Consider the following 12,191-nt stretch of genomic DNA (forward strand, 5'->3'; position numbering starts at 1 on the left):
AGGTCAGGAGTTTGAGACCAGCCTGGCTAACATGGCAAAACCCCATCTCAACTAAAAATACAAAAATTAGCCGGGCATGGTGTTGCACGCCTGTAATCCCAGCTACTTGGGAGGCTGAGGCAGAAGAACCACAGAGGTTTCAGTGAGCCAAGATCATGCCACTGCACTCCAGCCTGGACAACAGAGAGAGACTCCATCTCAAAAAATAAATAAATAAATAATAAATAAAATAATCTGTATCTGATCACTCCAAAAACCTGAGGTGGCCTAAGTCTGTCATTCATAGTTTCTGCTGATTCTCAGTCATGATGGCTGGTGTGTTTGGAAATTGTATTTAATACATCTTGAGTTTGTACTTAGTTGAATTTAATATGTGTAATCTCGAGGGCTAAATTAGAGATGTTTTCCTCCAGACAGGAGTGACTCCCCAAACCAGATCAAGTTTGGGGAGGTATCTTGTGGGAGATGTTGATGGAGATTACAAGCTAAAGCACTTCCATTGGTGCCCTCATTGAAGGTGTGTCCATAAGCTGCAAAGAAATCAGTACCCACTTTGTAAGGCCGAAGGAGGCAGATTGCTCGAGCCCAGGAGTTGAAGACCAGCCTGGACAACATGGCAAAACTCTGTCTCTACCAAAAAAAAATATAAATATTAACCAGGTATAGTGGCACGTGCCTGTAGTCCCAGCTCCTCAGAAGGCTAAGGTGAGAGGATTGCTTGAGCCCAGGAGGTGGAGGTTGCAGTGAGCCAAGATCACACCACGGCACTCCAGCCTGGGCAACAGAGCGAGACCCTGTGAGGAGAGGAAAGGAAAGGAGAGGGGAGGGGAGGAGAGGGGACTTCTCCCCTCCCTATTCAACTTCTTATCCTGCAGAGTGCTCAGAGGAACACCTGTGAGAGGGTGGATCCCAAGAGAAAACATCCAGGTCATCCACATCCCTTGCCATCATTGGCTTCAACACAAGTCAAGGAGAAACTCAATACTGAGGTTGAAGTTTTTACAATTTGCTTCACCTCCTCTCTCTGCCTTGGTACTTGGAGCATGTGTGCTTTGTAAATTTCCGCCTGAAGGAGAAAAACATCCAAACAGCAAACCAGTGCCAGAACTTGCATACCACAGATGCCTGGCTAGTGCCTCAGGCAGCTTGCTGGGTTTCTGAACTAGGTTTGCGCCATTGGTCCAGGAAGCTGGGGAGAGATGTGGCTGGCTCATTAATCCTCACAGATCAGAGAGATCCTGCTGGAGCCATACAAAGTGCAGATGTCTTTTATGATCTGTAAAACAAGTCCTCATGGGGAAGGTAACTTGGATGCCTGTGAAGGCTGGGTGCACGCCTGCAGAATCTCACAGGTGCAGGTGGATTCCTGAAGATCACCACCTGTGTCAGAAAAAACTCTATCCAAGGCCGGGCGCGGTGGCTCACGCCTGTAATCCCAGCACTTTGGGAGGCCGAGGCGGGTGGATCACGAGGTCAGGAGATCGAGACCATGGTGAAACTCCGTCTCTACTAAAAATACAAAAAAATTAGCTGGGCGCAGTGGTGGGCGCCTGTAGTCCCAGCTACTCGGGAGGCTGAGGCGGGAGAATGGCGTGAACCTGGGAGGCAGAGCTTGCAGTGAGCCGAGATTGCGCCACTGCACTCCAGCCTGGGCGACAGAGCAAGACTCCGTCTCAAAAAAAAAAAAAAGAAAAACCTCTATCCAAACTGCGTTTTTCCTCTACTCTCACACCACAACAATCAACACAGAAGAAGACTTCTGTGACCAAATATGTGGGGGTGGACACCAGCTGGGTGTCCTGCAATTCAATTTCAACACTACCTACCTGGAGATAGCATCAGATCCCAGGGGTTGAGGGCTCAGTCTGCAAGACTATCTCCCCCAATACTAGTCACAGGTCTGAGCCTCTGGAACTTCTGAGTCACTGGCTTCAATTTGGGGTTCCCATGACCCCCTCTTTGGGTTTTTTGTTTGTTTGCTTTTTGTTTTTTTGTTTTTGATGGAGTCTCACTCTGTCTCCCAGGCTGGAGTGCAGTTGCTTGATCTCGGCTCACTGCAACCTCCACCTCCCGGGTTCAAGCGATTCTCCTGCCTCAGCCTCCTGAGTAGCTGGGATTACAGATGTGAGTCCCCATGTCGGCTAATTTTTGTATTTTTAGTAGAGACAGCGTTTCACCATGTTGGCCAGGCTAGTCTCAAACGCCTGACCTCAAGTAATCCACCCGCCTCGGCCTCCCAAAGTGCTGGGATTACAGGTGTGAGGCACGATGCCCAGCCTGGGTTTGATTAATATGTTGGAATGGCTCACAGAACTCAAGAAAACACTTACTTATGTTTAGTGGTTTATTATAAAGGATTCACAAGGGATACAGATGAAGCGATGCATAGGGTGGAGTTTAGGGGAGGCAGAGCTTCCATGCTCTCCCCGGTCTCACCACCCTCCAGGAACCTCCACGTATTCAGCTATCCAGAACCTCTCCAAACCCAGTCCTTGTGGCTTCTTTATGGAGGCTTCATTACATGGGCATGACTGATAACTGTGTAGAAATGTGACTGGACAAAAATCTCAGACCGGCAAGGCCTGTCTGTCCAGACTTTTGTTGGTCTCTCTCTGAGCATTCCTTCCTCTAGGGCAGGGCTGACCAATCTGTTGACTTCCTGGGCCACACTGGAACAAGAAGAATTGTCTTGGACTACACATAAAATACTCTAGCACTAACTATAGCTGATGATATTTAAAAAAAATTGCAAAACAATCTCATAATGTTTTAAGAAAGTTTATGAATTTGTGTTGGGCTCTATTCAAAGCGATCCTGGGCTGTGGGCTGAACGGTCTTGCTCTAGGGTATGGGGCAGGACCCTCTCTGGAATGAAGGTCTTTGGACCCACATCAGATTAGAATCCTGGTTGGACAGGTGAAAGAGGGACAGGAGAAGTTCAGAGGAGAGGTTCTGTTTCCTGAGGCCTCAAGTGCCCCTACATTATCATAGGACTGTGGGAGTTAGGAATGGGGAACTGCAGATGCAAACCAGTATGTATCTATCGAACACCACACCGCCTATCTCTGCATGGACAGGTATGGACAAGGAGAGGGTCTGAGACTCAGAAGGTGGGTTTGAGGGAGCCAGAAAATTGAGTCCAAACATCCATTATGGAGAAGCACTTCATCCATTCAACAAAATTGTATTAAGGCCGGGCGCAGTGGCTGATGCCTGTAATCCCAGCCCTTTGGCAGGCTGAGGAGGGTGGATTACTTGAGGTCAGGAGTTTGAAACCAGCCTGGCCAACATGGTGAAACCCCATCTATACTAAAAATGCAAAAATTAGCCGGGCGTGGTGGCGCACCCCTGTAATCCCAGCTACTTAGGAGGCTGAGGTGGGAGAATTGCTTGAACTCAGGAGGCGGAGGCTACAGTGAGCTGAGATGGCACCACTGCACTCCAGCCCGGGCGACAGAGTAAGACCCCGTCTCAAAAAAAAAAATGTATTAAGCACCATTCTGCAGTCAGCAGGTCTATGCAAACCTACCCCCAAAGGCCCAGGGAGCTGAGAAGCCAAAGAAAGAGGCTGACAAACACAGCGATCAGAAGGAAACATTTAATAGAGACTTACGAACAGAAACCATGTCTCAGGCAGCCTCCAGATGACGTGGTGGATCCCTACAATGTTACACCCCAAGACCCATGGCTTATATACCATAGGGAATTTGCACAAGGGCAGGATTTATGGTATGTGTTTCAGTAATGTTGAGGCTTTCACTTAACGGTAAGATTTACAGTAGGTACATGAAACTAGAAGTCTTTGGCCAGGCAGAGTGGCTCATGCCTGTAATCCCAACACTGTGGGAGGCTGATGTGGGTGGATCACTTTGAGGCCAGAAGTTCAACACCAGGCTGGCCAATATGGTGAAACTCTGTATCTACTAAAAATACAAAAATTACTTGGAGGCTAGACGCGGTGGCTCATGCTTGTAATCCCAGTGCTTTGGGAGGCCCAGGTGGATGAATCATTTGAGGTCAGGAGTTCAAGACCAGCCTGGTCAACATGGTAAAACCCCATCTCTACTAAAAATACAAAAATTAGCCGGTGTGGTGACAAGTGCCTGTAGTCCTAGCTACTTGGGAGGCTGAGGCAGGAGAATTGCTTGAACCCGGGAGGCAGAGGTTGCAGTGAGCTAAGATCCTGCCATTGCACTCCAGCCTGGGCGACAAGAGCAAAACTCTGTCTTAAAAAATAATAATAAAGTAAAATAAAATAAAAATTAGCCAGGCCAGGAGAATGGCGTGAACCCGGGAGGCGGAGCTTGCAGTGAGCCGAGATTGCGCCACTGCACTCCAGCCTGGGCGATAGAGCGAGACTCCGTCTCAAAAAAAAAAAAAAAAAAATTAGCCAGGCATGGTGGTGCACACCTGTAATCCCAGCTACTTGGGAGGCTGAGGCAGGAGAATTGCTTGAACCTGGGAGGCAGAGGTTGCAGTCAGCCAAGATGGTGTCATTGCACTCCAGCCTGGGTGACAAAGTAAGACTTTGTCTCAAAAAAAAGATAGATGAGGTCTGCAGGATTGATATCGTGAGATACAGGTCATAAAGACCCTGCTGATAAAATAGGATGTGGTCAAGAAGTCAGCCCAGGACAGGTGTGGTGGCTCACGCCTGTAATCCCAGCACTTTGGGAGGCCGAGGCAGGCAGACCGCAAGGTCAGGAGGTCGAGACCAGCCTGATCAACATGGTGAAACCCTGCCTCTACTAAAAATACAAAAATTAGCTGGGCATGGTGGCGCGTGCCTGTATCCCAGCTACTCAGGAGGCTGAGGCAGGAGAATTACTTGAACCCCGGAGGTGGAGGTTGCAGTGAGCTGAGACTGCCACTGCACTCCAGCCTGGGTGACAGAGCGAGACTCTGTCTCAAAAAAAAAAAAAAAAAAAAAAAAAAAAAAAAAAAAAAAAAGAACTCAGCCCAAACCAGCCAAAACCAAGACGGCAATGAAAGTGACCTGAAAGTATCTGAAGCACGGGTCTTAGGAGCAGTTTAGGGAGGGTCAGAATCTTGTAGCCTCCAACTGCGTGACTCCTAAACCTTAATTTCTAAACTTGTGGCTAATATGTTAGTCCTATAAAGGCAGTCTAGTCCCCGGCTCTTTCGTTTTGGGAAAGAGCTGTTATCCTCTTTGTTTTAAACTATAAACTAAGTTCCTTCCAAAGTCAGTTCAGCCTACGCCCAGGAATGAACAAGAACAGCTTGGAGGTTACAAGCAAGATGGAGTTGGTTAGGTCAGATCTCTTTCATTGTCTGAGCTACGATTTTGCAATGGCAGTTTCAATATTCTCCATAGCATCAGCACCTGCTGCCACTCTAGGCATTTACTGGCTTGTCATCTGCCTCCTGCACCAGAGCGTAAACACCATGAAGGCAAGAACTTTGCCTTGTTCTGTTCTATTCTCCATTCCTAAAACAGTGCCTGGCCTGGCATTTAATAGGCCCTCAGTAATGTTTGTTGAAGAATAAATAAATGAACCTTCATCTTCAGAGGAATGACAAGATAAATTTAGAGTATGTAGCTTGAATCATATTTCAACACAAATCAGAAACCAGAAGTATTGCTACTCCAGTTGACACTGTCGAGGAAAAACTTTTCCTTTATTAGGTTCAGCACTTAGAGTATACAAATTAAATTGACAAACAACAGGTTAGCAAGAAAAAAGATCTTTATTCATGTAGGTATAGAAGTTCACAGAAAAATGTGACACAACGAGGCAGTTAGAAATTGGGGCTTAATAAGAGAAGGACCCTAAGGAAAAACAAATGACTTTTAGTAAAAATAAATGGGTCCCAAGGAGAACAGATGGAAGATATCATGGTTTTGAAACTGCCTTTGCCCAGATTGTGACAGAGAGAGAAGTCTAGCCTGGCTGACTCCATCTTGCTTCGAGCCTCACAGGCTGGCCGTCTTCACTCATCCCTGGGCATAGGCCAAGCTAACCACGGGAGGAATTCAGTCTATAATTTAACTTTGAAGCAAAGATGATAATAGTCCCTCCCTAAAACTAACCCCTTTCTTGCTCAGGGATAGAAAACCACCTTTGTAAAACTAATGAAAGGCCACAAGATTAGGATTCTGGGAGAGGCCTGAATTCTGTTAAAATGTAGGTGCAGGGCCAGGCACAGTAGCTCACGCCTGTAATCCCAGCACTCTGGGAGGCCGAGGTGGGTGGATCACCTGAGGTCGGGAGTTCCAGACCAGCCTGACCAACATGGAGGAAACCCATCTCTACTAAAAATATAAAATTAGCTGGGCGTGGTGGTGCATGCCTGTAATCCCAGCTACTCAGGAGGCTGAGGCAGAAGAATTGCTTGAACCAGGCAAGTGGAGGTTGCAGTGAGCCGAGATCGCACCATTGCATCCAGCCTGGGGCAACAAGAGTGAAACTCCGTCTCAAAAAAAAAAAAAAAAAAAAAAGTAGGTGCAATTTGTTTGTTTGTTTAAGGCAGAGTCTCACTCTGTCACCCAGGCTGGAGTGCAGTGGCACCATCATAGCTTACTGTTGCAGCCTTGGCCTCCCCAGCTCCAATGATCCTCCTCTCTCAGCCTCCAGAGTAGCTGGGACTATGGGTGCATGCCACCATGCCCCACTAATTTTTAAAAATTTCTGTAGAAGGCAGGGCACGGTGGCTCACACCTGTAATCCCAGCACTTTGGGAGGCCGAGGCGGGCAGATCACGAGGTCAGGAGATCGAGACCATCCTGGCTAACATGGTGTCTATTGAACCCCGTCTCTACTGAAAATACAAAAGATTTGTCAGGCTTGGTGACAGGTGCCTGTAATCCCAGCTGCTCGGAAGGCTGAGGCAGGAGAATGGCGTGAACCTGGGAGGTGGAGCTTGTAGTGGGATGAGATCGCACCACTGCACTCCAGCCTGGGTGACAGAGTGAGACTCCATCTCAAAAATAAATAAATAAATAAATAAAATTTTAAAAATTAAAAATAAATAAATAAAAACACTCCCAAATTCTATGTGAATCTACACACTAGTGTACATCTTTTTCCTGGGAGAGACTCTCAGACTCAAACAAGGTGTGTATCTCTTGGCCAAAGACTCTCTCCTTAGGCCAGGTGCAGTGGCGCACGCCTGTAATCCCAGCACTTTAGGAGGCCGAGGTGGGCAGATCACTTGGGGTCAGAAGTTTGAGACCAGCCTGGCCAACATGGTGAAACCCCATCTCTACTAAAAATACAAAAATTAGCCGGGCGTAGTGGCAGGCACCTATAATCTCAGCTACTCAGGAGGCTGAGGCAGGAGACTCACTTGAACCTGGGAGGCGGAGGCTGCAGTGAGCCGAGATCGCACCACTGCATTCCAGCCTGGGCGACAGAGTGAGACTCAGTTTCAAAAAAAAAAGAAAAAAGAAAAAAAAGAAAGAAAGAAAGTACTCACAGGGTGGGAGCAGGCTGAGCATAAGGGCTCAAGAGCCCTGTTACAGAATTTTCTGGGGTTTAAATATCCTCTAGAGGTTTCCACTGGTTAGTTGGTATACACCCTAGGTAAATGAAGAGGATGAAATAACGTTACAAAATCATGTACTCGGCATATGCCCTATGTAACTAGAGAAGATATTTCCTGTCATAGCTGAAGTGTTCCCATTTGATTTTTTTTTTTTTTTTTTTTGAGAGAGCAAGACTCCGTTTCAAAAAAAAAGAAAAGAAAAGAAAAACAAGCAGCACTGGCAAGACATAAGCCCCTGCTTAGGGAGCTGGGATCTGAGGACCTGGCAGGATGGGGAAGAGCCTCTGTCCAGAGCGAGCCCAAGGACACCCTGAGGACAGGACCGAAAGAGGAGCCTTGGCACTCGCCCGGAATGGTGCCTCTCTTGCCAGGAGTCCGTGCATAGGCTCTGGGGTATGAGGTCTGGGACTGTGTCCAAACAGGGCAGACTAATTGGGAAGTAACAGAAGCGTCTTTGTTTTTGCTGAACTTAATTTCTGTGGTTAACAGAATAAGAGGCAGGAGCCTGGGATGTTGATTCTTAGCCTTGTTTCTTGTCTTTTTTTTAATCTTGAGGTTTCACAAATAATCTCAGAGACATTCTAAAGATCTTAAAAGAATGGAAAGTAAGTTAATTTTAGTTTGCCTTAAATATATATTATAAATATATGCATATATATATATATATAGTGTGTCTGTGCGCGCGCGCGTGCGCGTGTGTGTTTACGGTAAAGCCCCAAACTGCAGCCTTCAGATGCTGGAATTCTCCAGATCCTCCTACAGAGGGCCCCCAGCCTCTCCTGAACAGCCCCTCCTGAACCAAGATGACATGGGAACACCATGTCATCTTGGAAATGGCTTCTTCTCTGAAACTGAGATGCCCTCGGCCTCCCTGGGAATGCTCTCTGTAGTTGTCCTCATCTCTGGAGCCACAGAGACTAGGTCTGTTCCCTTTATTGCATAATAGTCCTTCAGTAAGTGGAGTTCAGATCTCAAGTCTGCTCTTTTCCTAGGGGGACTTCGGGAGGTGTGTTCCTGTGTCCCTCACATCCTGCCTTCCTAAGAGCGGCCCTATGTGTGCTTGTTACTCAGAACCAAGGACCCTTCCCCAGAGTACGAACTTCACACTGGACGTGATTCTCTTATTTTATTATTTTTTTTGAGGCAGCCTCTCGTTCTGTTGCCCAGACTAGAGTGCAATGGCGCAATCACCGCTCACTGCAGCCTCAACCTCCTGGGCTCAAGCATTTGTCCTGCCTCAGGCTCCTGAGTAGCTAGGACTATAGGTGCACGCCACCATGCCCAGCTAACATTTTAAACTTTTGTAGACCCAAGATGGGGACTCACTATGTTGCCTAGGCTGGTCTCAAACTCTTGGACTCAAAGGATCCTCCCTCAGCTTCCCAAAGTGCTGGGATTACATGTGTGAGCAACCACACTCTGAGTGATCCTTTTATTTATTTGTTTTGTTTTACCTTTTTATTATTTATTTATTTTTTGAGACAGTCTCGCTCTGTCACCCAGGCTGGAGTACAGTGGTGCGATCTCGGCTCACCACAAGCTCCGCCTCCTGGGTTCATGCCATTCTTCTGCCTCAGCCTCCCGAGTAGCTGGGACTACAGGCACACGCCACCACACCCGGCTAATTGTTTGTGTTTTTAGTAGAGATGGGGTTTCACCGTGTTAGCCAGGATGGTCTCGATCTCCTGATCTTATGATCTGCCCGCCTCGGCCTCCCAAAGTGCTGGGATTACAGGCATGAGCCACCATGCCCGGCCTATTTTTTATTTTTTGAGATGGAGTTTCACTCGTTGCCCAGCCTGGAGTGCAATGGCGCGATCTCGGCTCACTGCAACCTCCGCCTCCCAGGTTCAAGCAATTCTCCTGCCTCAGCCTCCCAAGTAGCTGGGATTACAGGTGCCCACCACCATGCCTGGCTAATTTTTATTTTTAGTAGAGATGGGGTTTCACCATATTGGTCAGTCTGGTCTTGAACTCCTGACCTCGTGATCCACCTGCCTCGGCCTCCCAAAGTGCTGGGATTACAGGCATGAGCCACCGCGCTCAGCCTCGTTTTGTCTTCTAAGAGACAGAGTCTCGCTCTGTCACCCAAGCCGTAGTGCCCAGGCTGTTCTGCTGTTCTGGAACTCCTGGGCTCAAGCAATCCTCCTGCCTCAGCCTCCCTAAGTGCTGGGATTACTGATGTGAGCCAGGGAGCCTGGACTCTAGGGTGGGTTCCATTTCTTTCTTTCTTTTTTTTTTTTGGAGATGGTGTCTCGCTCTGTCGTCCAGGCTGGAGTGCAGTGGCGCGATTTCGGCTCACTGCAAGCTCCGCCTCCCGGGTTCAAGTGATTCTCCTGCCTCAGCCTCCTGAGTAGCTGGGACTACAGGTGCCTGCCAACACGCCCAGTTGATTTTTATATTTTTAGTAGAGATGGGGTTTCACCATGTTGGTCAGGCTGGTCTTGAACTCCTGACCTTGTGATCCGCCCACCTCGGCCTCCCAAAGTGCTGGGATTACAGGCGTGAGCCACCGCGCCCGGCCTGGTGTTCCATTTCTTAAGCGGGATGTGGGTACACAGAGATTTATACACGCTTTATGCAGTCTCTGGTGTACGTGAAATACTGAGTGATGAACAAATACCAAAACCTCATGATCTATTATGAGGAGGGACCATCCACCTACATCCCCTTCTGCACTCATCTGGTATCTTACCTCCCCAGAGCTCCTTATCCAACCCTGAAGTTCCCTATCTGGCTGGAGACCCTCTTTCACAAAGATCACTTTCTCAAGCTGACCAGTGGTTTTTACACACGTATCACAGGGAGAATCAGTAATCCAAGCGAGTTATAGGTCGTAGCAGATTCACTTTCCCTTGATCCTGGCCACCTGCAGACACCATGCGTGTGTCACCTACAGTGCTTCAAGGTGTGGTATTCTGATAGCTTTGGACAGTTATTCCCCACCTGCCCACCACCAATAAAACTGCTCAACAAGCTTACAGCAAGTGAGAAATAATAACTAAATGCAATGCCCTTGTGCTGACTACAAGCAAATGTGAACCCCACAGCCTGCTAACAAAGCCTAAGGAGCTATGGAAACAGGGAGGGCATTTGGCAGCCTGTGAATTTTGAAAAAGATTTCAGGACATCTCTAGTAATCATTAACATTTTAGCTACAATGTGAGGTCGAAGTGCTGGCTCAGAATGTGGTGCTGCAGCCTCCAAGAATCTTGCAACAGCAGCAGTCTGGGATCATATTCTGCCTCTGATTTCCTGCTAGATTTACTGGTTCTGGCCACAGCAGAGTATCTTTATCTCTCTAACCATTTTAATGTAAAATAAGATTGTTTGGAGCCCTTTCAGGGCCACGCCTTAGAATTGCTCTGAAAGTGAGTACCAAGTGCCTGATTTCTCAGAGTCCTTACCAGTAGGAGATGTTGGCTGTTGGTTTAGCTGCTGAGTCATGGGGCTGGGGATAGTGGTTTTCAGTAGCCAAAAACGTTAGTGTATTGCTGGTGAAATCACAAACTCTGCTTGCAAAATTTTACATTTTTTTTTTTTTTTTGCTGAATTTAATCCTAAAGTTCTTGCTTCTTACCCACTGGAAAGCAAATACTATGGTCTCAATAGGCCTTCATTTTTAACCAACGCCATGGAAACCTGTCAGTAGCTAAGAGGATAAAAATGCTAGGGGTTAAGGAAGAAAAGCAGTTTTTGCAGCTGACCAGAAGAAATAATTAAATTCAAGTACATATTTGAACACCTCTTTACAAGGAAATGAGGAAAATCAGATGTTTTAGTTCTCTTACAGACCAGCAGTAATGTTGAAAAATATAAAAGTAGCCGTAACAGAAAACGAAGTGATCATTTCAGCCCTCCCTTGGAGTGAGGGGATATATTGCGGAGCTGAGTTTTAATGACTATCAGTTCTTGATCAGAAAGGTGAAATCACTACACCAACTCCTTCCATATTCCATGGAATATGACCCGTCTTGAACTTTGAGAAATTCCCCGGGTCTGTGTGAAATTCCAGTTCCAAATAATTCACATGAATGGTTCACAAGAATCCAGGTAGGTTTGATCTAGTTCCCTAGATGGGAATGAGAGGGATGTGAAATTTCAGATGCAACATGACATGGGCTAGAGATGGCCTGATTCTCACCGCAGCAAGGAGAAAGGGACAGGGTCACCTTGGCGGGTGCCAGGCGGAGCCCGGCCGGACGGGCGCGGCTGGAGGGCAGCGCGCAGGCGCAGGCGGCGCACGTGGCCCCGGACACGCAGTGCTGCGGCGGGGCCAGCGCCCCAAGCCCGCAGTGGGGCCGAGGCGCTCAGCCTCTCAACGACTCGACGCTAACGGGGTCTCTCGGATCGCGGCGCGGGCCGCCAAGGTCGTCAGCAAGGTCGAGGGCCGGACGTGCGGCCCCAGAGCGACGCTGAGTGCGTGCGGGACTCGGAGTACGTGACGGACCCCCGAGCTCTCATGCCCGCCACGCCGCCCCGGGCCATCCCCCCGGAGCCCCGGCTCCGCACACCCCAGTTCGGCTCACCGGTCCTATCTGGGGCCACAGTTTCGCCCGCACCACTACAGGGCCACTGGGCAGTCGGGGCCCCCCAGAGCTGCCCGCCTCACGTCCGCGGGTCGACACCCCCCCTTTCCACGCTGCTGCAGCCGCCGCAGTCCCGCCCCTTTCCGGGAGGTGAGG

The 12,191-nt window shown here is 48.4% G+C and overlaps 1 long non-coding RNA gene across 1 annotated transcript; it reads right to left on the reverse strand.

Annotated features, from left to right (window-relative positions):
* Nucleotides 1–11,254: 11,254 nt before the first annotated feature.
* LOC129472635 (uncharacterized) lies at nucleotides 11,255–12,187 on the reverse strand. Its single transcript, XR_008653999.1, has 2 exons — nucleotides 12,036–12,187; nucleotides 11,255–11,578 (listed from the first exon to the last, which is right to left on the reverse strand). It is a non-coding gene; the product is annotated as an uncharacterized lncRNA (long non-coding RNA).
* Nucleotides 12,188–12,191: the final 4 nt, after the last annotated feature.

This window comes from Symphalangus syndactylus, chromosome 22 (genome assembly GCF_028878055.3).
Source record: "Symphalangus syndactylus isolate Jambi chromosome 22, NHGRI_mSymSyn1-v2.1_pri, whole genome shotgun sequence".
In the NCBI taxonomy this organism is placed as follows: domain Eukaryota; kingdom Metazoa; phylum Chordata; class Mammalia; order Primates; family Hylobatidae; genus Symphalangus; species Symphalangus syndactylus.